Source organism: Neofelis nebulosa, chromosome 8, assembly GCF_028018385.1.
Source record: "Neofelis nebulosa isolate mNeoNeb1 chromosome 8, mNeoNeb1.pri, whole genome shotgun sequence".
Classification (NCBI taxonomy): domain Eukaryota; kingdom Metazoa; phylum Chordata; class Mammalia; order Carnivora; family Felidae; genus Neofelis; species Neofelis nebulosa.
In genome coordinates, this window is record NC_080789.1 from 26,867,872 (window position 1) to 26,893,069 (window position 25,198).

Here is a 25,198-nt window from a genome sequence, read left to right on the forward strand (position 1 = left end):
ACATATGGAATAATTAGAAGATTCAGGGTGAATCTTTGATGGCCTTCAATATCTAGAAGCTGTAAGAAGGTGCTTTCTATCTGATGATGTGGTAAGTCAGAGACCTGACTCCTTCCCCCTGACATCCATGCCTATTGCTTCTACCTGCATATTTCCTGCATGAAAACAACTTTTCTCCATCTCCACAGACATTCCCCCAGGCCAAGCATGGGTACTGCCATCTCAGCTTCCCATCTGGTCTTCAGAAAGTGCCATCCTTCTACAATACAAGTACAATCCTGCCCTTATCTCTTCCAAAGCTCTGCAATCGATCCCCATTGCTCTTAGGGTAAAATCTCAACTCTCTCCTGGCTTTCAAGGCTTTTCATTAGAGCTTGCAGACCAGAAGCCTGTGGGATGGTAGGTTTTGCCTGGCTCACACAGTGCTTTTATAGATTTCAAGTGAAGCCAATGTTTATAATTTTGAAAACTTTGTGTACAAATCAAAATGGAAGGCTTCCCTTGGAAGATCAGGGCATCTGGTAAAGCTGGGCACATGCTCTCACATGGAAAGAACTGTCTGGAGCTGAGGAGAGTCTCCCTGGTGGATCCAGCTCTCCCAGTCTGCACCACCCTGTTATAGTTCCTTCCTATGGGTCTCTGAGGTTACCTGTCCGATGCTGTGGATGGGTAAGCTCTATGTGACTGACCCCCTGACACTCTCCTGCTTCATCTCTCACTGCTCTCTCTTCATGCCTGCCTGATGAAGGCGGACTAACTTGTCTCAGTCTCCCCCTCCCCATCCCACCCTCCCCTACACACAATCCAGGCTCTCTCTCACCCCAGTGTGGCTGTGCTTTTCCGTCTACACACCCCACCCCAAGCCACCTTGGGGATGTCTAACTCCAACTCATTCTTCAGGTCTCAGTTTAAATGTGCCTTTCTTAGGAATGTCTGCCCTGACCTCACCTCCCCACACCCAACCCCAAGTCACATTTTAATTGACCCTCCTAAGAGTCCCCTCTTGTGTAGAGCCTGAATTTGATGCTCAGCAGTATGTGCTGCCTGGACACCTGGTGAAATTGGGAGGACCTCGACTGGCCCACCTGCAAGCTCCCCTCCCCACTCTGCTGCTACAGACGAACGACTCTCCTTACCCAATGGCCCAGGTATAGTTCCTGTCTCTCTCTGACTAGTGGGTTTCAGTTCCCTGCCTCCTCATGGAACTATTCAAACAAGCCAATCACATCTCCTTGCGGGAACCAAGGGCACCCCACCTTCTCAATACTACGAATCTTGCCACTCACAGCCCTGAAGATTCACTCTGTCTCCTAGTGCAACCTTTTTGTGGCCTTGTATGGCATGTAGTGTCCTCCTCCCCCAGGCTGTGAGTATATGTGACTTACAAACTGCTGTTGACCTCACCTGTCCAGTGTTGAGTGGCATGTATTCAGCTATCCTTATAGTCCTAGGTTGGGATTCCCCCCCTTCGACAACAGACAATGAAAACAGCCCACAGAGACCATCACTACTTGCTCACTGACCTTCACCCCGCCCTCAGACCATACACTCCATGAGGCCAGGGACCAGGGGAGCAAGCGCGGGTAAACTGTTCACCTCCAAATCCCCAGTACCTAGCACAGAGCTTGGTATACAGCAGGTACTCCGTAACTCTCGCCGGAACTGTCCAGCAGGGTGGTGAGGACCTTATCAGTGGAATATTCAGCCAGAATGCAGGAGACGAGCATCTTTCAGAGACTGCAGAAGAGGTTTGGGCTGGCTGACAATGCACTTCTCAACTCCTAGGAGCCTGCAATTCCAGCAGTCTGTCACTTTGTTTCTTCGGATTCATGCTATTCCTTGTTTTGCCAAATAAGACGCAGTAGAAAACCGACCGTTTTTCACCACGAAACAAAGCTCTCAGTTTTCAAGATGCGCTAATGTTAAACAGCCTTCATTTTCAAGAATTAGGGACCCAGTTCAATGAGCAGGCCATTACTATGCAAAATATGAAGAAGCTACAGAATTGAATGCTATTTGTTCTGAAGAGCACTATCACAGCCCCTGGGTGTTTACTGGGGGGGAAAAACCCTACCATTTGCAGATGGTTTAGCAGCAAATTTATACCATTTCCATGTGTTAGTAATGCAGTTCTAGAAATGAATCTAATCAAAGGGTTGTTTTAGCAGCGAGGATGTTCTCACTTAAATCCAGAAAACCATTTCCGTCATTTCCAGATTTTTAAAGATCAGAACCCAGCTGAGTTTGTGTAATATGCCATTTAAACATCTTGGAAATTAATGTACATATGAAAATAGTAGCAACACCAGTGGGTTATCATCGAGCATTGTAAAACATCGTCTTGTAACATTATGGTACTTCAGAGAGGATATAGTCACCATTTAAATTTTAAGAGTGTTCCACTGCTCTTTCTTTCATTTATTGAGTTAAAACCCAAACTATTTCAGAGGCATAAATTTTGCATATTTTAGAGTTATAAATTTTGCAACTTAGGCAAAATTTATGTCCATCAGGCCAATCAGAGGAGAGGCTGGTAATGCTTCATTTTAGGTTATGCCCGCACATGAAACTAATTGGTCTTAAGTTCAATTCATAATTTGATGAAACCTTTTTTGCTCAAGAAAATCTTAGTTTTGGACCAACTATCCCAGGGGTGATGTCAAATAAAGACAAACTGCCAGAACAAACCCCTGCTCTCCAAGGGAGACAAAGGAGTGAAGTGGTTCTGAGCTTAGGCCTTAGATTTCATAACCCTGAGTTCTAATCTTGGCTCTGCCACTTATTAGCTGACAGTTTGAACACCCCCAACCTTGTCATCTTAAAATGGCAACAATAGGAATACTTACATCATGGTGATACTGAGAAGGTTAAAGGTGAAAACGCATATAAACGCTTAATCATAGCTACCGGCACATCAAAAGCATTCTTTAAATATTAACTATTATCATTATTATAGATCAGCTTCACAAAATGTCCCAGCAATGAAATCTTTCACAGTTTGATTCTGCAACTGGCTACTGGAATCTAGAATTTGCCTCTTGGATTGCCATTGCCATTGGCTCCCCACCAGTTCCCATAGTTTGAATAATGAATACATGACTGCGCCAGTTCCCTGAAGGGAAAAAGCCAAGGAAAAATAGGGATGGAAATTGGTATTATAGACAATAATATGAAATCAGGAAGCGACATTATCTTTGAAGCCATTACATGAATCAAAAGCGCAGCCAAGGCATCAATCTTTCCAGGTAAAGAGATCATTCATTATCGCACAGAAAGTGGCTGGCAGCGAATTTCCTTTCATCTAGGAACATCAGCCCCAATTATGTGTTGTCCCCAATTATGTATGTCGTGCCGTGACTGGGCTTGGCCATTTGGAATCCAAGACACAAAGCCAAGAGACTGCAGTGACAGTGGGCACCTTGAGTAGTTTCGATTTTCCACAACTGGACTGTTTTCCCATGAAACTTGACATGGAAATAGGCCTTGGCAGTGGCATATTGTACCCCTGTCTTCAGTGCCTATCCTATAGCTCTGATTTTCTGTAGCACCAACACATGTCACTTTGGACATTGGTTAAGTAGGATAGACAAGACTGTCCTACCTAATTCAGGAAAGGATGATCATTTTCACCCGGATAGAACCAATTAAGCACAGCATTCTGAGGAGTATTTCACCACCACTTAGTTGTAGGAAGACAGGTAAGAATATTCTTCATCACCTCCAAAGAGACAAGTACTTAATGTGAAAGGGACACACAATTTTTTATTGTGACGTTCGTATCTAAATTGTTACAGGTTAACATGATCTACATGCATAACTTGAAAATATACAAACATACTCTGGGCAGGAATCATGGTTATCTTCTTACTCACCGTTGTACACTTAGAATCTGGCTCAGTCCCTGGAACATAGTGTGTATTCATGAATATTTAATGAATGAATAAACGGGGAAGTGAATATGTATGAGCTCCTTCAGTTTTGTGCCTCTGTCTGAGATCTCTTTCTACCTTTGTCCATTCAGTAAACTTCTACTCATCCTAAAATTTTCTGCCCAGTTGCCATTCATGCTGTGAAATCATTCCTTTCATTTCATGTAGGGGAAGTCCACTTTGTGTCTTCTGCCCCAGTCTCCTGTACATACCTCCGTGTCAAGGTTTCTATATGCAAACAACAAAACCCACTCTGGCTGGTTCAAACAGAAAGAGATTTGTTAAAGGATACTGGGGGGTGGGGGGATGGACTCACAGAATTTGGAGAAGAGATCAAGAACCAGGTCTCAATACCACCTAACCAGAAATAATAGCCAGGGAAGAGCCTGATCACACTAGCTGCTTGGGGAAGTCATGGCAGCTACTGCTTCTGATCCTTAGCACTGATCACCCAAAGTGTCCTGAGGAGACAGGCATGGCTGGCTACAGCCACCTCAGAACTGGACACCTCTACCCTCGTCTCATCAGAATATTCAACCTCCATGTATAAGGCTGCCTCCTCATGTTGATCATTTCTGCCGCCACTTGTACTAGAACATGTCATTGGAAGAACGCAGGCCACATGCCTGAACTCCAGCTACAAGTGGTCTATGAAATGTTAAGTTTCAGTTTTCCAGTCTGCGTAGCAGAGAGAGGCAAGCTAGAACGTGTTGAGTGAGCCATCCCACTATACGCACCATACTTTTAGCACCACTGTCTCCTCCACTTGGTATGAGTTCCTTAAAATCTGAGAGGAAAAAAATACAAGCACCATGAAGGATAAGTGCAGAAAATCCAACATCTGACCCATTGGAGATCCAAAAAGAGAACACAGAGAAAAGGGAGAGAAAGAAATAATACCAATGTATTTCCCAAGATGAAGGATAAGAGTTTTTTCACTGAACGGTGTGCATTTTAAAGGATCCCCTCCTGGACACATCTCCAAGAAATTTCAGAGCACCAAAGATAAAGAAAATATCCTAAAATTTCAGAGAGAGAAAGAAGTCATCTAAAAATGGCCAAGAAAGAAACAGACTGGTACAACAACACCACATGCTGAAAGAAAATGGTCTTTGACTTGAATTCTAGCCCAGAAAAAATGTCATTAAATAATAATGGCAGAATAGATTTTTTTTTATATGCAGAAAGTTTATCTCCTATCCACTGTTCACTTGGGAGTTACTAGAGAAGATGTGCTCTAGTAAAATGAGGAACTAAATCTAGAAAGAGGAAGTCATAAGATCCAGGGGATGGTGTGTCCAATTTAGAGGAGAATGGGAGGGAAGGAAAACACCAGCTAATTATCAGTCCCAGGAGACAATCAGTCTAAATTAGAGGAGGTAAATGGAGAGTGCCAAGAGAAGGTCTCTGGGGAAGAATAGTCTAAAAAGTAGCTACTATGCTGGAGACATTTTAGGAACATAAGCATATGAAAGAGGCAGAAAATAAAAAAAGTCAACTAGAAATTCCAGGAAAAATTTAAAAACTATTAGATGATTGTTATCATAGCACATTACTCTTCCTCCAGAAAGATAATACTGTAAAGTTTGTTTAATGATTTTTAATTTTTAAAACCAACAAAGAGCATGCTCAGCAAAGACTATAAATATAATGACTCTTGTTAGTGTAAAGCTGCCAATTCAGATGAGAAATGTAGGAAGGGAGGAGAGGTTATGGGAAGGAAAGGGTGACCATGTACTAATAATATCTTACAAATCTAGGAGTGTAGTACCCAGCATCCTTACCCCCATCTTCTAAAATACCACCTCAATTTTCCTTTGGGTCATTTCTCCTCCTCAACCAACACATGCAGTCTTAATGAGAATGTCAATCCACACGTTTGGGTGGGCATGTGGCCCAGTATAAGCCATTCAGACTTCCTCTTCCTGGTAAATTAAGAATGGCCATTAATTCACATTGGGTGGTGCCTTAAAGAGACAGTGCATCAATTCTCAAAACAACCCTAGATTCCCAGAACAACCCCTAATCGTTACTTTGCTGAAGCTTCACTCTTCAGCCTCTTTGATTCTATGGGTGTCTGTCCTCCTCATTAACCCTCAATCCAATTTTTGCATGAATTAGGAAGAATTGGCTTCAGCTGATAAGATATGATAAGATAAATAGAAATTCAGTTGTAGTGTTTTAAATTACAAAAGCTGGAACTGAAAATAGTAATGTGAATATATAAAGGGTCATAGGATTAGAGAAGGGATCCAGTGAGCAAAACTCTCACATCTTAATAAGAAGTCAATGTAAAATGTGTAAAGCTGATAAATCATGAAAGGGCAATATAGCAAATTAGCAATAACCACCATAATAAAACTAAATAAATAAATAAAACTTTAAAATTTAAAAGGAGAAATGGTTTCTGGACAAAAAGGACCAGGTAGGGAGAAATAGGGCAAGAGACTATTTCTTTTTATTATAAACCCATCTTAATTTTTCCCTCTGTATATGCATTAACTGATAAAATTTTGACCGTTAAAGAGGTGGGGGGAAAAGATTGTTGGTCTATCTATAATGTAGAATCTTCAAAATTTCAAAGCCTTCTTCTCAAAATAGGCAGAAATCAGCCCCTGGAAGCTGTTCTGGGCACTGGCATATTATATAAGAGCTCTGTCTCAGATTCTGAGGGCAGAACAACAGTGCCCCCATTGGTGGATCACCATGGGTCTCTTGGACCGGGGGAGGGCTGTTGCCTCCTCTGAATGCCCTCACCTGTGGACCCCCACAGGTGGACCCCTCACCTGTGTGACCCCCTCATGTGGACCACGTCAAGCATGTCTGCCTTTTCTCCACATGCCCTTGTCAAGCTTAGAGTAGTTGGCACAGGACTTGAATACTTTAGGTTGTTCTCTGCCCATCTCCTTAGCCAACTTTCACCCTGCTTTCCTGGAAAATCAGAATTAGTCTTATCTCTACTCTCAAGGGATTAGAAAAACATCATCTCCATATCTTAAGACCAAGTGATTTGTTTTGAATGTGAGGCACAGTTTTTACTGTTCTTGTATGGCATTTTACTGATAAGACAGGAAAAATCTTGATAGTGAAGGTGCAGAGATGGCACTTTTCCCGGGGTTAAATTAGGGGAAATCAGAAACTTCAAGGTGTGTTTGTTTTTCTTCAGTGAGTGAAGCTCTGGAGGTGATTTAAGCCATGCAGGGAGATTGTTAGGCAGGATAGACCCTGTGAGAGTAGATGAGAGAGAGGGAGAATCCCACAGTTCTCTGGTTAACCATCCTAAAGAGGAGGATTAATGTTGCAATATTAGCATTCAGTTCAATTGTCAACAATGACCTGAGTTATAACAGGAGGCAAAAGGCGGCCACATGCACCCTTTCCCCATCTTCCCATTCCTGTGCCTTTGGATGAGAGTGACCATCTCCCCTTTTCCACATCCCTCTGCCATGCTGATCCTCAGTCTGAAAGATGGTGACTGTTCAGAGGAGAGGAGAAGGAATCTGAGGCTGGAAGATCTGAGGGAAGGAAGGAGATCAATTAGAAGTTTTCAGGCTGCAGAAAGAGTGGAGTCAAGTGAAGAATTACTCACATTTTTAATTAATTAATTAATTAATTAATTAAAAATTTAAATGTTTACTGTATTTTTGAGAGAAAAAAACAGATCACAAGCAGGGGAGGAGCAGAGAGAGACAGAGAGAGAGGGTGATTAAGAATGTGAAACAGGGGCGCCTGGGTGGCTCGGTTGGTTAAGCATCTGACTTCGGCTCAGGTCGTGATCTCACGGTCCGTGAGTTCGAGCCCCGCATCGGGCTCTGGGTTGATGGCTCAGAGCCTGGAGCCTGTTTCAGATTCTGTGTCTCCCTCTCTCTCTGCCCCTCCCCTGTTCACACTCTGTCTCTCTCTGTCTCAAAAATAAATAAACGTTAAAAAAAAAATTTTTTTTTTTAAATTTAATAAAAAATAAAAAAAAAAAAGAATGTGAAACAGGCTTCAGGCTCCAGGCTGTCAGCACAGAGCCTGATGCAGGGCTCGAAATCACAGAGTGTGAGATCATTACCTGAGCCAAAGCCAGCGCTTAACCAACTGAGCCACCTAGGCACCCCAAGAATTACTCACATTTTAAAGGCAAGCTGCTCTGTACCTTCAGCATGTCACTGAGTCATATCTGGGAATTCCCAGAGGTGTCTCATATGTGCTCATGACCAGTCCCCCTCATCCTCTGCTTTGGTTCTCTTGTTAAGGTGTTTGCTTCCTTGGCTCAACTAGGAATTAGAAGATGGAAATGATGATTCTGCCCCATAAGAAAAATGGATGTAATCACTGCATGTCAGAAGGAATATGCCCTGTAAAACCAAGATACTATGGTCATTATCACAGTGTAGTGTCTTGGACAGTACTAGGAAGTGCTGATACCAATAAATTGACCTTATAAAATTTACCCAGCATATCATTTGGGCACATCACTGGGACATTCCAATCCCAACCTTATAGACCAATATTGGCCTATTGGCACAAACTTATATGTCAATGGCACTATTTAACAAGCTATAATGAATTATTACAGTGACTATAAACTCAGTTGAAATGATTTCTGTTCAAATTCTGGCTCCAATATTTACCATCTGTGTAACTCTGTAGGGATAGGTCTAGATTTTGTAGGGCCTAAAGTTTGTATAATCTGGGGAGCTCTTTAAGAAAAATAATACAAATGCATGAATTCAAAATCAATAGCAGGTATTGTAAGAGGCTTATGTAAGTGAGAGGCTTGAGCTTAAGCTTTATTAGCTTTAGGTCATGGTAGACCTGCCTCTATGTAGACCTTGCCTCTGGGAAAAGTTACCTGATCATTCTGAATCACAGTATCATCACCTATAAAATCAGGATAATAATCATTACTTCATAGGATATATATATATATATATATATATCCTATAGATAGGATATATATATATATATATATATATATATATATGGTACAAGATATCTTGTATTGAAAGTCAGCATTCTAGAACTCAAAAACTGGTCACTTGTTATGAATATCCAAATGTAGAGAGGCCATATATTGTCATGATTAGATTGAAACTTTTCCTTTTCCTGAATTCTGATTAATTGTATATGTATATAGACAGATCCCCATGAATGTAGGGACAAGATGATAATCAGTCAATAACATAAATTCTCAGAAGTAACACCAAAGTATTGCAGTGCAGCAGGCATCATCAGATGGGATCTTGGCAAGGACAAGGAAAACAGTTGGAGGACCAAGGCAGGTAGCATGAAATGCTGTAGGTTTGAACGTTGACAAAGACTTTGCCCCACTTACCACATCACCCTTTTGGAAAAGTGTTTCAACAAACACAACTTCATTTAAGCCCTCATGGCGTCTATGGTGGGCAGAACAATGGCAATGACCACTCTTCAGAGGGCCTTCCTTGGCCAGCTCATACCACAGCCCGCTTTCCAGAGCAGCCAAGAATCAAGCCTCCACCTTCATCATCACTTATTGTCTCCCAAATGTCAGATGTTGTGGTATTTTACCCGTGTTTTCTCATTTAATCCTTTATGTACCATTACTTTCATTTAACGTTGAACCACTGGAGCTGAGGTTCAATATCTTGCCAAGGACTTGCAACTATTAAGTGTCTAAGTACCTATGAAAGTTTTGAGCACTTTTATAACTATGTTAACAGATTTGGAACCCACTTGAGAACCCTGAGAAGGTTTGGGACCCATGGGGAAATTACCTGAGAGCCCTGGGCTGCCTCTGGAACTGAATCTGTATCCTCTATAGGAGAATATGCTCCCCTCAAGGATTGACATGCATAACATCATCATGGCTGCAGGTGGATTTGGTTGTTTCTGGTCTATGTCCTATTTATCTCTGTATTGCTGTTGTCAAGTGCAGTTGCCGCCTAAAGGTTGTAAGATGAGCATGTGAATGAATATTTTGGTCATGTGACAAATGAGAAGTATGGCTAGGACACCTAGGTCTCTGGACTCCTAGCCAAGGTCCTATTACTCTTAACTCTGCTGCCCCCTCTCTATGCAGATTTGGCTGCTGTAACAAAAAGATCCAAAATACAATGGCTTAAACAACACAGAAGGTTATATCCTTCTTATGTAAAAGTTCATGTAGTCATTTCAAGAGGGAAAGAGGTGAGGAAAAGCAAACCCCTCCCTTGTGTTCACCTAACCAGGAAGCTTCATGTCACTTCCAGACACATTTTACTTGCCAAACTAGTCACGTGACCACATCTGGCCACATGGAATGCTGGGAAATGGAGCCCTTATGCCCATCTAAAATTTCTACTAACATAAAAGGCAGGGGAATGGTAGTCTTGGCCAGAGGGGCGAGCCACTATGTGCAGTGGGAAAAGCACTAAGGTGTAGCGGGGCTTCCTCATTTGCAAAATACAATAATAAATATGACTACCCTGAGGCTCCGTGTTTTCAACTCTAAATAAAACAACAGTAGTAATCCATTTAGTGAGTATGTTCTATGCTCTAGGTGCTATGCCATATACTTGTTTTATATATGTAATTTAATTCAATCCCTCTAAGCCCAGCATCCTTTTTATCCCCTTTGTTTTAGAGATAAGGAAACTAAGCCTCAGAGAAGTTAAGGAACTTGCTCAAGGTGTCACAGTGACAAAACCAGAGCGGGGCTCACTAACTCCAAAGCCCCACGCGTGAATCCCCTCTGCACAACCCTAGAATGGAGATTGTCTCAGTGATATATCTACCCTGTACAGTTGTCACCAGCATGAAAGGTGACGTGACAGATGGAGTGCACAGTTGGGCCTCTTTCCCCAAGGAGGGCAGTGTGCCACTCTGGGGCTTCAGGCTTCCTTGCCTGTGTTGAGTAAAGAAGCTGGCTCCAGAATGGGGACTGTCCAGAAACAGTCCATGGTTGCTGGAGACAGGCTGGAGCCGAGAGGAAGAGGAATCCAGGTTTGAGGAGAGAAGAGGAAAAAGCAATAAACTGAAAAATCACAGCTCTGCAGGCAATGGAATGTATTACTCAGAGATTAAAATGTCACAAGGAGTACACGTCAGCTCCAGACCTTGGAAAATGTTTTTTCCATCATAATTACTTCTTGCCACCAACACAGGACTATTTCCTTTTCTGGGGAGGAGATTGCCCAACTTGATGTCTTTCTAGCTTTCTGCAGACCTCAGAAGTTGTCGCTTAAGTCTATTCATAGTATTAACAATGGCCAACGCCAATGGGTGCTTACCATGTACAAGCTACTCACAGCTTATGAATCCTTCAATAACCCTGTGAGACGGATACTATTCACTTCACCCCCATCTTGCAGATGAGGAAACTGAAGCACAGAGATGTTAGCTAATGGTTAATGGCGAACCAGCGAACCTCACACAGGTGGTGAGGGGAGAGTCAGTATTTGAACCCAGCTCATCTGTTTAGGGGTAGGATCTTAAACACTCTTGGAAACTTCCTTCTCACAGCCCGATTCTGTTTGTGGGAAAGTGGGAAACAACACAAGTCCTCCCAGAAAGAACCTGGCAAGTTGTTTCTTTTTTTCCTCTTTCACATTAAGGCACAGTATGAGCCAAAAATCTAAGGCACGGAGCAAGAAATGTCAAATCCAACCCCAGTAGCAATTAGTAAACTAAATTAAAGTTCACATGCAATGGGATATATACTAGTTGACCTTTAAAAATGATGTTGTAGAAGGATGTTGTTAAGTTGGTGAGGTCATAACCAGTTTGTACGATGGGATTTGCATATAAAAGAAGCTTCTACACACACACACACACACACACACACACACAAACACCTAAAAGCCTATATACTGAATCATTGCCAGTCCTTTTACCTGAGTAGCAAGATTTTGTACAAACTTGTTCATCTGATATCCCTCCATCCCATTTCCACCAAGATCCCTATAGGAGCTCTCAAAGCGATGATTCAAGTTCCAGCTTTTTTGAACTTGAAATTCTCAGGCTTGTGCTTAAAACCACCTGAAAAACAAGTTCAGTGACCCTGACCTCCCTCCCAACCAAACTCAACACTACTTCCTTTCTCTTTTCCTTTTGAAACAAACTCATAGAAGTTTTGGACAGCAGTACAAAGAATTATCTTTCTCCTAAAAATTTGGTAGAAAATTGCCAATCTGATGTTACATCGCCCCTGAATGAGTATGTAATTCCTTCAATCAAGGACATTGTCCTGTGTAACCCAGTTCAACCATCAAAGTTAGGAAATAAACATTGATATACCACTACAATCTGATCCTCAAATGGGGATTTGAGTTGCACCAAGTGTCCCAGTCATGTCCTTTATGGCAAAACAAACCAGTCCAGAACCAAGTTACAGTTGGTTGTGTCTTGTCTCCTTCAGTCTGGAATAGTTTCTTAGTCCTTTCTTGGTCCTTCATGACCCCTGAAATTTTCTGAAGATGTCAAAGTCATTTATAGAGTGTCCCTCAGTTTGGGTCTGTCCGTGTGCTATGACTTTGTTAAATGAACATATGTTAAGTGTAGCACAGGGTGCCAGATGGTAAGCCACAAGAGAAATTGGAATAGAGGTTTATTACTCACAGGTCCTGCATGAAGTACACGGCAAACCTTGAGGGTCCACACTGCGGGGTCAAGGTAGAGTAGAGAGAGAGAGAGAGAGAGAGAGAGAACCTTGATCATATGCCTTTCTCAGAGTCCATGGGTGCAATGCCAATGGGTTCCCTAGTTAGGGCCATATTGATCCAGCCAATCCAAACCAGTGGGCAGATACCAGGGGCCCCAACTCCTCAGGTCTTAGGTTTGGTGGGAAACCCACACTATAAGGAAAGGCTGTTCTGATTTGTTGTTGCTGTGGAAGAATGTGAAAAATGCTTTGACCACTACTGAGCATGTGTTCTCTTTCTGTGTGTGACAAAGAGCAGGCCCAGGAGACGTTGGGAAACAAAAAGAGGTAAAAAGAAAAAAAAAAAAAAACAAATCTCAGGGAATTCAGCCTCACATTTGGAAATCACGTTCTCCTCTATCATCATTATTGACAAAGGCAGAGGTGCTGGGCATGCGTTATGATTCTGGCATTTGAGAGCAGGTGGGGCCAGGACAGTTTTCATCTGGGCATGCCGGCACATTTCTGAGAGGGCAGCCAAAGTATGCCAGCCTTCTGCATCCCAGAGTCCTGTCTCCCCTACCCCACCCCCTCTCTTCCTTCAACTCCCTTCCTTCATCCCTCCAACAGCAATTAGCCAAGATCTCAGGGAGACTGAACTTTAGGCAGGGTGGGAGCCCCCCCCAGGCTTTTTTTTAAATTAAGTTTTTATTGAGTCAAATATATGTGTCATAAAATTTACCATTTTAACCAGTTTTCAGTGTATAATTCAGTGGCATTGAGTACATTCACATTGCTGGCGGCCATCACCACTGCCAATCTCCAGAACGTTTTTCATCTTGCAAAACTGAAACTCTATACCCATTAAACAATAACTCCCCATTCTTCCCTCCCCCAGCCCCTGACAACTACCTTTTTTTTCTTTTCTGTCTCTATGAATTTGATTACTCTAGGGACCACATCTGAGTGGAAACAGGGTATTTGTCCTTTTACGACTGGCTTATTTCACTGAGCGTAATGTCCTCAAGGTACATCTGTGTTGTAGCATGTGGTGGAATTTCCTTCCTTTTTAAGGCTGAATACCCCCTAAGCTTTTAGAAGTTATGTAACTATATTAGTCTGTTAGAGCTGTCATAGCAAAATATTACAGACTGGGTGTCTTAAGCAACAGATACTGATTTTTCTCACAGTTCTGGAGGCTCGAAGTCCAAGATCAAGCTGTCAGCAGGTTTGGTTTCCTCCGAGGCCGATCTCTCCTTAGCTTGCAGGTGGCCACCTCCTTACTGTGTCCTCACATGGCCTTTCCTCATGTGTGCACATCCCTGAGCCAAATTTCCTCTTATCAGTTCACCAGCCAGATTGGATCAGAGCCCACCCTAATAGCCTCATTTCAACATAATCACCTCTCTAAAGGCCCTATCTACAAATATAGTCAAAGGCTGAGGTGCTGGGGGTTAGGGCCTCAGCATATGAATTCAGGGGACACACACCTCAGCCCCTAACAGTAACCTTGCTGAGAAACTGATTCTTCAACTGGATGAAAACCATGGCGGCCACCTTGTAGGGTGCTGGTTCAGCTGATGCCCATGGAGCACTTGGCATAGCACCCGAGCCCAGCAACTTCTCTGTGGGATCAGCTAGCTTTATTGCTTTGTTTTCCCAAGTCTTAGCACGGGTCCTTCCAGCACATATTGGGTGCTCACCTACCGACGTGTGTTACTTCTTTCATCTTGGATTGGGCAGAGGCTGGGGCAGCTTGAGGAAGGAGACTGGGGATCACAGCATTGCGGGGAAAAGAGAAAAAATGGGGTGGCAAACACAGACTTCACAACCTGCTAACCCCCCTGCCCCAGCTAACCTGGGATTACAGAGCTGCCGTATTTTAATGACGAACAGTCATAGCAGTTACAATGGACTGGGACTGTGCCAGGCATTGAACCAGGCCCTCTGGAAAGTCTCATCTAATCCTCAAGTAGGATTATCATCCCTACTGCTCAGATGAGAAAACTGAGGCCCAAAGAGTTTAAGTAGCTGGCATCACATAGGTGCCAAATGCTAGCGTCAGCTCCAGACCCAGAAGTTCTGTTAGGTGAGCCCCAACGCTTCTGATGACAATTACATAAAAATTACATATGCCTGTGAATAAGGATGGTAAAAGTACTTATATAATAAGGGGGTATGGTTAGAGGCAAGGATACCGGCTAATTTTTCTTTCACGTAAAATTTTCCATTTCTTCAATAGTCTGTGGCATTTATTCTTTCTAATTTAAGTTGTTTTAGGAAAAGACGGTGCATGTTGGGGCACTTCTCTCTTAAGGATTAAAAGAAAACCACATATACCGCCTCTCAGGGATGTCTGCAGAGCTATCCTGTTCGTCCACACCCGGGATTTTAAGAGCAGGCAGCCACCCGAACCCTCACAGCTCCATCTGTCTCCATCAAGGATAGATTTTCAAAACATTCAGGGTTTTTTTTCTCTTAGTTTTTGTGCCTTCTCTTTCTCTGCTCTTTTTTTCCTTCCTCACTTTGTTTTTAAAGCCACTCACGTAAGTGAGCTTGTGTCAACTTGGAATATGCGTGCTGTAAGCTCTGGGTCCCTCATGTTCCAACGTGAAGATGGATGTCTTGGATGTGAAGAGTTCTGGGAAGAATCACAGAGGGTTGGGTTGTTTTGTTTATTTTCCTGAGCTCTCAAGGCAGTAAGAAAACCCTAACCTCACCACACCCACCCTTCCAAACCAATTTCTAAGTTTTTCCTCTGAGAAATCAGTCAAGTGACTATAGGGCAGCAAGAAGATCCCTTCGATATATGTTGTCTAACTCCCTGAGTTCCGTTAAAATGACTGTCTTTTTCTTAAGTAATTTCTGACATCTTTGTCCTAAACCTTAGACAGATTTTGATCTGGAATGATCAACTTCCTAGGAGACGTAGAACATCAGAAGTGCTAAGTATCCTCAGGGCTCCCTCCACCATGACCCAATCTTACTTTTCAGCCTCACCGAGATCTCAGGGCCATCTCCAAGTCACTCACCCGTGTCCACACCAGACTGGCCATGAAGCCAGTGACACAGCTCCTTCTGAGAAACGTGGCTCTTCACACTGGGAGGCACTGGGAGGCCGCCGTGCCTGCCACAACTTCCGTGCTGAGTCAAAGGCATCTGATAAGGACCAGACCTGAAGAGGAAACCGTGAGGTGGCCCGGGGTCAGCACACAGCCCCGTTCAAAGCCTGAATGCAACACACAGTGAATATAGCCACAGAGACAGGCAGGGAGAGGGAAGGTGGGAAGAGAGAGAAGCAGAAACAGAGGGTGTCTTGAGCAAGGGAGAATTGCTATGTACAGAACAGTGGTTTCTCTTCTTCAGAGGAGACGGCACTCCAGTAGCTGGAGTTGCTATGGTTTCCTGAATCGTTTTCCAATTCTCCATGAGGCCCGAATGTGTAGCTGCTGAGATGGTTTTCTTCGCTAACTCACTGCAAGTTAAGTCTATCTGTCAAAAAGCCACATTTCCTGAGGTATCCTCAAGTTTATCATTGGTTTTTGGTTTGTGTGTGTGTGTGTGTGTGTGTGCACGCGCGCGCGTATTTCCAAGTGGAGAGAGCTCAACACTCTGGTCTAAAAACGGATCCATAATCTTGTCCCCCGGACCTATTCTTTCTCATGCGTCGTCTATGCCTACTTTTGGTATCACGGTCCCAATTCTCAGGTTTCTCCCAACACCTTACAAGAGTCTATCCGTCCGTTTGCCAGCCCCTATCAAGTCTATCTCCACAATACAGCTCCTAAATCTCAGGGTTGGTAACCCCTCCTCTCACATGGCACCACTTCCCCCACCTCACTCTTAGCAGGCGTCACTAACCGATCACTGCACTCTTTCCCACTTACCTAAGCAAGGCTGAAAGCAATAACAGCTCTGTTCTTCAAAGGCTTGTTATACACACCAGGTACTGGGATAAACATTTTGCATGCCTTATCTCATTTAATTCTCATAAAAAATTAAAAAAAAAAAAAACCGTGAAAACATACTATTGGTTTTTCCATTGTACAGGTAGAAAAGAGGCTCAGAGGGAGGTGAGAAGTAGCCTGGCTTCTCCCTTCCCCCAGCCCTCTGGTCCTTCTCTGTGGCCTCCCACTTGCTGACTCTAGCTGCAGCCAGTCGGCAGGGCAGCCAGGGAAATGGAGTTTGCAGGAGTCAGCTCCTTGTGCTGCAGAGCAAAGCACAGGACAGGGGTTGGATCTGAGACCAAACAAATTGACTGGCAAGTAGCCGCTCCTGATTTCACAGCAAAAAAGGAATGTGTTCTGACTCTGAGAGCCCAAAGCATTTGATCTAGAAATTTCCATCTGCCCTTAACACTTTTTACCATGTAGTTACATATTTGCATTTGTGTATAACATACATCTGCTAGTCTTTTCTCTTTTGGTCCATAGGCTCTATAGGTTTACCGGGAAGACTCAAGTGTGAATTAGTGTCACTCTTGTCGTGACACCTTACCCTGTGCTTTGCTCAATAAATATTTATTAAATGATGAATGATATTCAGTGCCTGTGTTTCTCCAGGATGAGGTACGTAGTGGTGGATCAAGGGATATGCCAAGCCACAAAACAAACACCTGACATTTCCCTGGAGAGCCAAGCTCACCGTATGGGAAGAAATTTTAAACATAATTTTTACATAAAAACAAAAAAAAATGTATCGTCAAATTTACGTGATATTTTAAGGATAAACTACGTTTGGAAAGTAGGAGGCTCTTCATGTATTCATTTTCTTTAGTATTTTCTCTTCAACAAATGTTGACTGATCATTCTCTATACAGCACTCTAGGCAGACATGATTCCTGCCTTCAGGAATTTTACAAATCCTGTATCCACAAAATTCTATAGCGGACCGGAGAGCAAATGTTTTAGCTTTGTGGGCCAAACACCCCTCGTGACATTACTCCAGCATAGGAAAGCAGCCATGGACAATAGGTAAACAAATGAGTGCCCTCGTGCTGCAGTAAAAGTGCATTTCAAAAACAGGCAGCGGGCTGGATTTGGCCAGCGGGCCGGAGTTTGCTGACCCCCGGCTAGTGGGGGAAGACAGACATTAAATCATTTCAGATGCTACGTTGTTAAAGAATATAGTACTATATGCTCCGTGGGCAAAACTAGTGTAGGTCACTTGGTCCCAGAGCAGGAGCAGCTCCAAGGGTGTGCGGCCTGTGCAGTCACACAGGGCCCACTCAGAAGGGACCCCGTCCTTGGTTTAATGCTCTGTCGCAGCAGTCTTGAAATTCTTGATAACTTTATTTTTGAATTTGGGAAGTCAGCAGGGACAATGGAGCATGCATGCACAAAGAGGCGCTGTGCCAGGTGCTGGTGAACGCAGCGGCAGGCTCAAGCCCACACGCATGGCCCGGTGCAGAGCGAGAAGCTGGCCTGGCCGTCCGGTGAGCATGCGCACGCTTGGGGCTGTCGGAGGCCCGCAGCGTTCTGAGGGGCGGCCCCGCCTGGGACCTGGGCTTTAGACCGATGTCAACTTCAGCAGCAGCAGGTACAGTGGGTCGGGGTACGGGGCAGCAGTGGAAGCCGTGGGAGAGGAGAGGGGTTCCCTTGAAGGGCAGCGCTGGGATGTACCCTAGAAGACCGGCTTGCCTGTCTGTCGCCAGAGCCCGTCCCCAGAGCACCTGCAAATATTAACTGGCTACTCCGAGCACCAGGACGGGAACTGCTGGGGCTCAGCTAGTAAAGTCTGTCAACAAACTATTACAAAACAGATGTTTGCACTGACATTGCAATAAAGGATATCAAGGAGTTGTTAAAATTCTTCAAAGATTTTAGAATTTCTAGGTTTCAAAATTGGTGAGACATTGCAAACCAAATACCCATGGGCTTAGATGCGGATTTTTTAAAAAAAACTGTTACAGACTGTCCTATTCAACAGAATAGAACGGTATCTTCACACAGTTTTAGATAAACCAACAATAACAAGGAAGATAATTTAAAAATTAATTTTCCTTGTATTTGAGGATACAGTGATCAAATGCATAAGGAGGCATTTTGAATTTATGTAAAAATCATGAAGCTGCTTTTGGTTCTTGTGTGACCTCCAAAAATTGCAGGGATTGTCAGAGGAAATATTAACATTAAAATATTAAACTTGTATATCAAAAAACCATAGAATTAGGGGCACCTGGGTGGCTCAGTTGGTTAAGTGTCCAACCTTGGCTCAGGTCATGATCTCGTGGTTGGTGAGTTTGAGCCCCATGTGGGGCTCTGTGCTGACAGCTCAGAGCCTGGAGCCTGCTTTAGATTCTGTGTCCCCTCTCTCTCTCTGCCTCTCCCCTGCTTGCACCCTGTCTCTCTCTCTCTCAAAAATAAATAATAGGGGCGCCTGGGTGGCGCAGTCGGTTAAGCGTCCGACTTCAGCCAGGTCACGATCTCACAGTCTGTGAGTTCGAGCCCCGCGTCAGGCTCTGGGCCGATGGCTCGGAGCCTGGAGCCTGTTTCCGATTCTGTGTCTTCCTCTCTCTCTGCTCCTCCCCGTTCATGCTCTGTCTCTCTCTGTCCCAAAAATAAAAAATAAAAAATAAATAAATAAATAAATAAATAATAAACATTAAAATTGTTTAAAAAATCATAGAATTAACATGATTTCCATAAGATAAATACTATGTAAGTTGTATTTATTTTTTGCTTATAAATAATATAAATTCACATATTCAACTCAGAACATACAAGTGATTTGTATGAAGAGTTAACGCTTTTTGGAAAAAAAGTTCCATAGGAATCATTACCTCTGATGTACTAAAATTCATAGTTCAAAAAAATTTATGGAAAATGTATCCCAGTGTTGTCACAGACTATAAAATATGCTTACCTTCCCCAGTCATAGTAGATTTCAACTGTCAAAATTAAATTTATCAAAATGTTTTTGTAACCTTGCATTTACTGATGGCTACTAACATAATTTCCAATTGCGTGAACTGAAATTCAAGTTGGTAAAAGTAAAAAGGCTTATGACCTAATGAATGAATATGTATGAAAGTAAGCCAGAAAAATCTTGATATCATATTAATCCATACTATTTATTGTCTTATATAAAATAAAATGATGACATCAAAACATGTTTGGGCCATTAAAAAATTTATATTGTTATTCATATGTCATTACCATTCTTACTACGTTTTATAAATAATAAAATATCTTCAAAGGAAAACTTTATAACTTGCCTTTAACTCTCCTTTCTTACCTACTTTGGGAACAAGGGGCCTGTATTTTCATTTTGCACTGGGCCTTACGGATCATGCAGTCGGCGCTGTCCAGGAACGTGGGCAAGCTTTCCTGAGGAAGTGGGAAGGCCCAGAAGTGAGAGGGAGCTGCTTGTCCCAGAGCAGGTGCAGTTCTCAGAGTGTGGCCCCTGTACCATCAGGATCACTGTAATCTGGGATCCTGTTAGCATTGCAGACTCACAAGCCCCCGCAAAGAAACTCTGAGGGTGAACCACAGCACTCTGGTTTTAACCCCCAGGGGATCCTGATGCCACCCCAGTTTTAGAACCACTGAGAAGAGTATAGCGTGGGCATTGGGAGGTGTGGGAGGAGGCAGGACCCGGTCCTGAAGGCAATAAGGAGGTGATGGAGGTTTTAAAGCCAAGTCCTTACACAGGTCACAAGGCCCTCAAGGCTCTGTAGGTCCCACCCCCCCCCCTTCCTGATCTTGCCTTCTACCACTCTCTGCCTCAGCCACACTGACATCCTCTGGTGTGCCAGGTACTGTCCTGCCTCAGGGCCTTTGCACCAGTTACTTCCTCTTCCCAGAATGCTTTTACCCCAGAGCTGTCTTGCATTCTTCGGATATCTGCTCGAAGATCACCTTCTCAGGAAGGTCCTCCCGACCATCCTATTTAAAAATGCCCCCCTTGGTGCCTGGGTGGCTCAGTTGGTTGAGCATCTGGCTCTTGACTTCGGCTCAGGTCATGATCTCACAGACTGAGAGTTTGAGTCCTGTGTCTGGCTCTGTACTGACAGCACGGAGGTTGCTTGGGGTTCTCTGTCTCTCCCTCTCTCTCCCTGCCCCTCCCCTGCTCACTCTCTCTCAAAAGAAAGGAACTTAAAAAAATAAATAAAAATAAATAAAAGCTCCCCCTCAATACACACACACTCACACCCTGATACCTCTTCCCTGTTTCATCTTTCTCCATCACACATACCAATACTTATTATATTGCTTTCTTAGTCTCCGGGTTAATTATCTACCTTCCCCCATTTCCTACTGGAATGGTAATTCCATGAAGGTAATGGTTTTGTTCTGTTTCATTTACTGATGTATTCCCAGAGCCTAAAAGTGCCTGGCAGAAAGGGAACACTCAGTAAACATTTACTGCATGAACAAATAAAGAGGTTTCAATTCAAATAAACACACAACGATAATTAATAAGAAAAGGGTTCTCATGGCCTGTTTAACAAAGTTGCTAACAGTTGTCCTTAACTTGGGGCTACAAGCTGGGTTTGGTCCTAGACCACTAGGGCTCTGGCAGGGGGCAGGGGGAATCCATGTGCTCCCCCTCACTTCTTTGCTTGCCGTGGTTGAGGCCATGTGACTCTTCCGCCCAGTGGACCATGAATACAAGAGGCGTGTGTCAATGCCAGACCATGGTAGTCAATGGGAGTGCTTCCTCCACTCCTTCCTTCTCAGTTGGCTGTCACCACGGAAGCCTTGTGTGGCACCCCAAAGTCAATGCCTGGAGGAAAATATCCCTCGACTTTCTGTACAGGAGAAATAAACCTTTGCTGCTTTATCATGGAGATTTCTGGGCGTATTGTTACTGCAGCATAGCCTCGCCCAGCCTGCTGAGCCTCACTACCAGTGTCACTATCCACAGTGACAGAGAGCAAATTCAGAAAAAAAAAACGAGTCTTCTCTTATGAAGGATAAGTATTTGGTGGCTGTAAGAAAGATCCTGTACCTTGTTCATGAGTATAAGTATGCAAAAATGGTGCCCGCACAATGCCCCAGTTGCAAAACACAGAAACAGCAGAATGAATTCATAGAAGTGTACATGGAGGTACACATCTGGAGGTACAATGTACACAAGTGTACATTGGAGGTAGACTCTGCCATGGTAGGCTAGGAAATTAGCCCGTCAGAATTTGACTCTCAGCTCTCCCACTTGCCTTGAACAGGTTAATTAGCCCCCCTGGGCCTCAGTTTCCTCATATGTAAATAAGGATGATAACATTAGCTACTTCAGAGAATTCTTGAAGGATCGGGTGTAGTCAGGGAAGTGAAGTACGGGGTTCGAAGCACTTGACATGTACCAACTCCTTAAACGCTCACAGCAACTCAGGGAGATAGGTCCTATTTTATCCCTATTTTACAGAGAGTGAAACAGATGCACAGAGAGATTAAGTCATTTGCCCCAGGCCACACAGCTAGTGAGTAATGGAGCTGGGATTTGGACCCTGCAGTCCAACTGCAGGGATGAATGGTGAGCTGGGAGTCAGGCACACTTGAGGCAAATCTCAGCCCCAGCACTGACTAATCGATTGCCTTTGAGATGACAACTTAACTTTTTGGGGTCATGATTTCTCATAAATAAGGGAAATAGTAAAAAAAAAAAAAAATATATATATATATATATATATATACACACACACACATTTTATATATATATATATATATATATATATATACACACACACATATATTATCTATATATATACACATACAATACACACACACACACACACACACACACATACAACATAGTGGGTCAGTTGGGATAATGTATATAAGGTACCCCCACTCCCATCCACCTGGCCCAGAGTAGACACTCAGTAAATGTCAGCTATTGTTGTAACCATTAACGTCCCACAGGGACACAGCCTGAGCGTGTGTCTGAATAGTCACAGAAAGGTAGAACATTTGGTTGCTCTCTTCCGCTCCCCACTGGAGATAATGGAAAGACCTATTCCCCTGTCCGGATGTTACACATCTAATAGAGCAGACCAGGTAACCAGAGGCAGCCCCTTAGCAATTCCTCGCATCGCAGGTGATGGAGAGCCCCTAGGCGGGGTCCCCCTCCTTCCTATCACCACAACCACCACTAGGGGCTTCCCCTGTGAGGCCTGGCTCAATGGCAGTGGTGAAACTTCAACAGGAACGTCTGGCCTTTGTAAGGGAAAAGGTCACTTCTGCAGCGAGGGAGGGGAAGGAGAGTGAATTACAAGATTTTTCTTTCAATGTCACATCTTTGCCTCTTATTTACCACATCTTCGGAGTGCCCAGGAAACAGTGCTGGGAGGGGCGGGCAGAAAATCCTGCCCCTTCCCGATGCTCCTTTGGCCCTATTTTGGGAGTGAGGCTGACCGGAGGAGCGCTGGCCGAGGCTCCCCAGATGAAGTGGAGGGCGGTCGCTTCGGACAAGGACTGCCTCCCCTCCCAGCCCGATGGCCTCGCCGCCTGCCGCTGTCTGAACAAACACAGCAGGCATGGGAAGGTCACGGACTTGCAGGAGGTTGGCAGGGCCCCGGGCCTTCCGCAAGGCGTGACCACCTCCGCTGAGCGCTGAGAACGTTTCCAGATGACTGCGGAAGCTGCTGGGCCCCGAGGCCCAGCGAGCGCGCGCAGCAACTCTGCCCCGGGGCGAGGACCAGGCCTGCAGCCAGGCGCTGCCATTTCTGAGCGCCGCGCTCCAGGCCGGGCTTTCTGCTCTCCCTGCTGGAGGCCCGCCATCCTTACTGAGTGAATTTCCAAGAAAGCAGTTGACAGGCTTGGCAGCGCTATTCCTGGAAATGTTCAATAGGCCATCTTCTGGCAGGGGCTGCCGCTGACGGATGGGTCGGAAGGGGAGACCGCGTGCTCAGCGCCATCTCCGCCGGCCTATTCCCAGGTGCCCCTGAGCCACTGCCGTCCCCAAATACCACGGGCTGGGCTGGTGGCTGGCGGCGGCGGGGGGGGGGGGGGGGGGGGGGGAGGCGGGGCGGGCCTCCGCGGAGCTCGCCTCCTCCCCGGCAGGGCAGGGCGGCTGCCAGCGGGCTTGCTGCTAAATGAAGACAGACGCCCTGTGACTATAAATTATAGAACACATCAGCTCCGGCTGATGCACTGCGTGTCCCGCAGTAAACCCTGCAGGGGACACTTGGCCACCGCCAAAGGGCACGCTCGACAGCGCCTTTAACTCTTGTAGCAGTCGCAGGGGAGAGGCCAAGCTCGTCGCTGGGCAGAGGAGACCTAGGCAACTCGCAGGGGTTGGAATTTCCCTCTGATGCGGAGCAGGGAGCGGACCGGGGCTTCTCGGCCTCGGCACTATCGACATTTGGGGCGGGATACTGACTTACTGGAGCCTTCCGTGCATCCTAGGATGTTTAGCAGCGCGCTTGGCCTCCATCCACCAGCTGCCAGTAGCACTTCCTCCTGTGCCGCCCCTCCCCCAGTTGTGACAACCAAAAATACCTCCAGACATTGATTGTTCCATGTCCCCTGGAAGGCAGGTGTAGGGGAAATGAGATGGGGACTCTCTGCCGGGTGATGCCGGTGAAGACAGAGACGAGATCTCACAATTTGGTCTCCAGCTGAGCTGTGTGATGCCTGGCAAGTCACAGAATGCTTTGGCCTCAGTTTCCTTGTCTGTAAAATGGGTAGGGAGAGAAGGACAAACGCGAGGAGTGTGGAGATCAGTTGAGGTAACGTCTGGTATTGCACTCTGAGGTAAAAGGTGTCACATAAATGAGCGTAGCAGCAGAATATCTGATGCTTGAGTCTTTCCCTACCTCAAAGGGCCTGGCTTCCTCTGAAAGGAGAAAAATAGCTGAATATTTAAAAAATTCCCAAGACTCTTAAATTACAACAAACGAGTGCTTTAGAAAGCTTTTTTCTTTCCTTATTTTTCTTCTGAATTCAAACAAGATTAGGTATGCTGTGGCTGCCTGAGGTTAATGAACATGATTTCCTTTTGTCCTCCTTGGAAGAGGATTTTTTTTTTTTTTTAATCAACACCCTAGGAATTGCATCCCTCCAGTGAGAGAATAGAAGGTAAGGAAGCGGGAGTGTGTGACCGGTGCCCCTCTATTTTTTTTCTTCACAAAATTAGCATCTTTTTCTTCACAATTAGTGACCAAGACTGATCAATGAAATGCCACAGCCCTATAGAAAGATACTGTTGCTTTAAATGAGTTTTGCTGTTATATAATTCTCTGGCTGACTTCATCCCACCAGCTTTCAAGGAACTATAAAGAAATCTTTAAAGGCTAATGTTTCTCCTTTTGCACTGGCAGAAAAAACACAAAGGAAATGGGTAACCTGAGCTTCCTCAAAGAGCTGAGTCCTTAAGGACAGGACTACACGTGTCCCTCCCCACCTCCCCCTGTCTTGGTGTCCTTATCACGCTCCAGGGAGCCTGGGCCCTTCCTTTGCGGCTGTACTCATTGGAAGACCCAAGGCCACATTCGCTTTGGGAAATAGGACAGCGTGATTAATCAAAGAAAACAAAAAACAGCTCGGTTTTCCATAATGGGCCCATCGAAGGGCTTTTCTAGGAAAAACCCTGATCAAGCTGTTCCTTCTGTTTCCCTAAAGGCTGACAGCCGGGAGTGGGGGCTGGTGGGTACAGGAGGAGGAACCCATGGAAGTTTATTCCCAAATAGTCCCTTCCCAGAAAACGACTTTATTATTCTAACTAGCTCAAAGCACTGAGC

General features: G+C 44.6%; 1 long non-coding RNA gene across 2 annotated transcripts; it reads right to left on the reverse strand.

Moving 5' to 3' along the window:
- Nucleotides 1–3,742: 3,742 nt before the first annotated feature.
- LOC131519086 (uncharacterized) lies at nucleotides 3,743–18,872 on the reverse strand. Of its 2 annotated transcripts, none has more exons than XR_009265446.1 (3): nucleotides 9,674–13,083; nucleotides 8,046–8,272; nucleotides 3,743–7,444 (listed from the first exon to the last, which is right to left on the reverse strand). It is a non-coding gene; the product is annotated as an uncharacterized LOC131519086 (long non-coding RNA). The 2 variants fall into 2 exon arrangements; XR_009265447.1 differs by lacking the exon at nucleotides 3,743–7,444 and adding an exon at nucleotides 15,549–18,872 and having other exon boundaries at nucleotides 7,908–8,272; nucleotides 9,674–9,841.
- Between the last annotated feature and the right edge of the window lie 6,326 nt (nucleotides 18,873–25,198).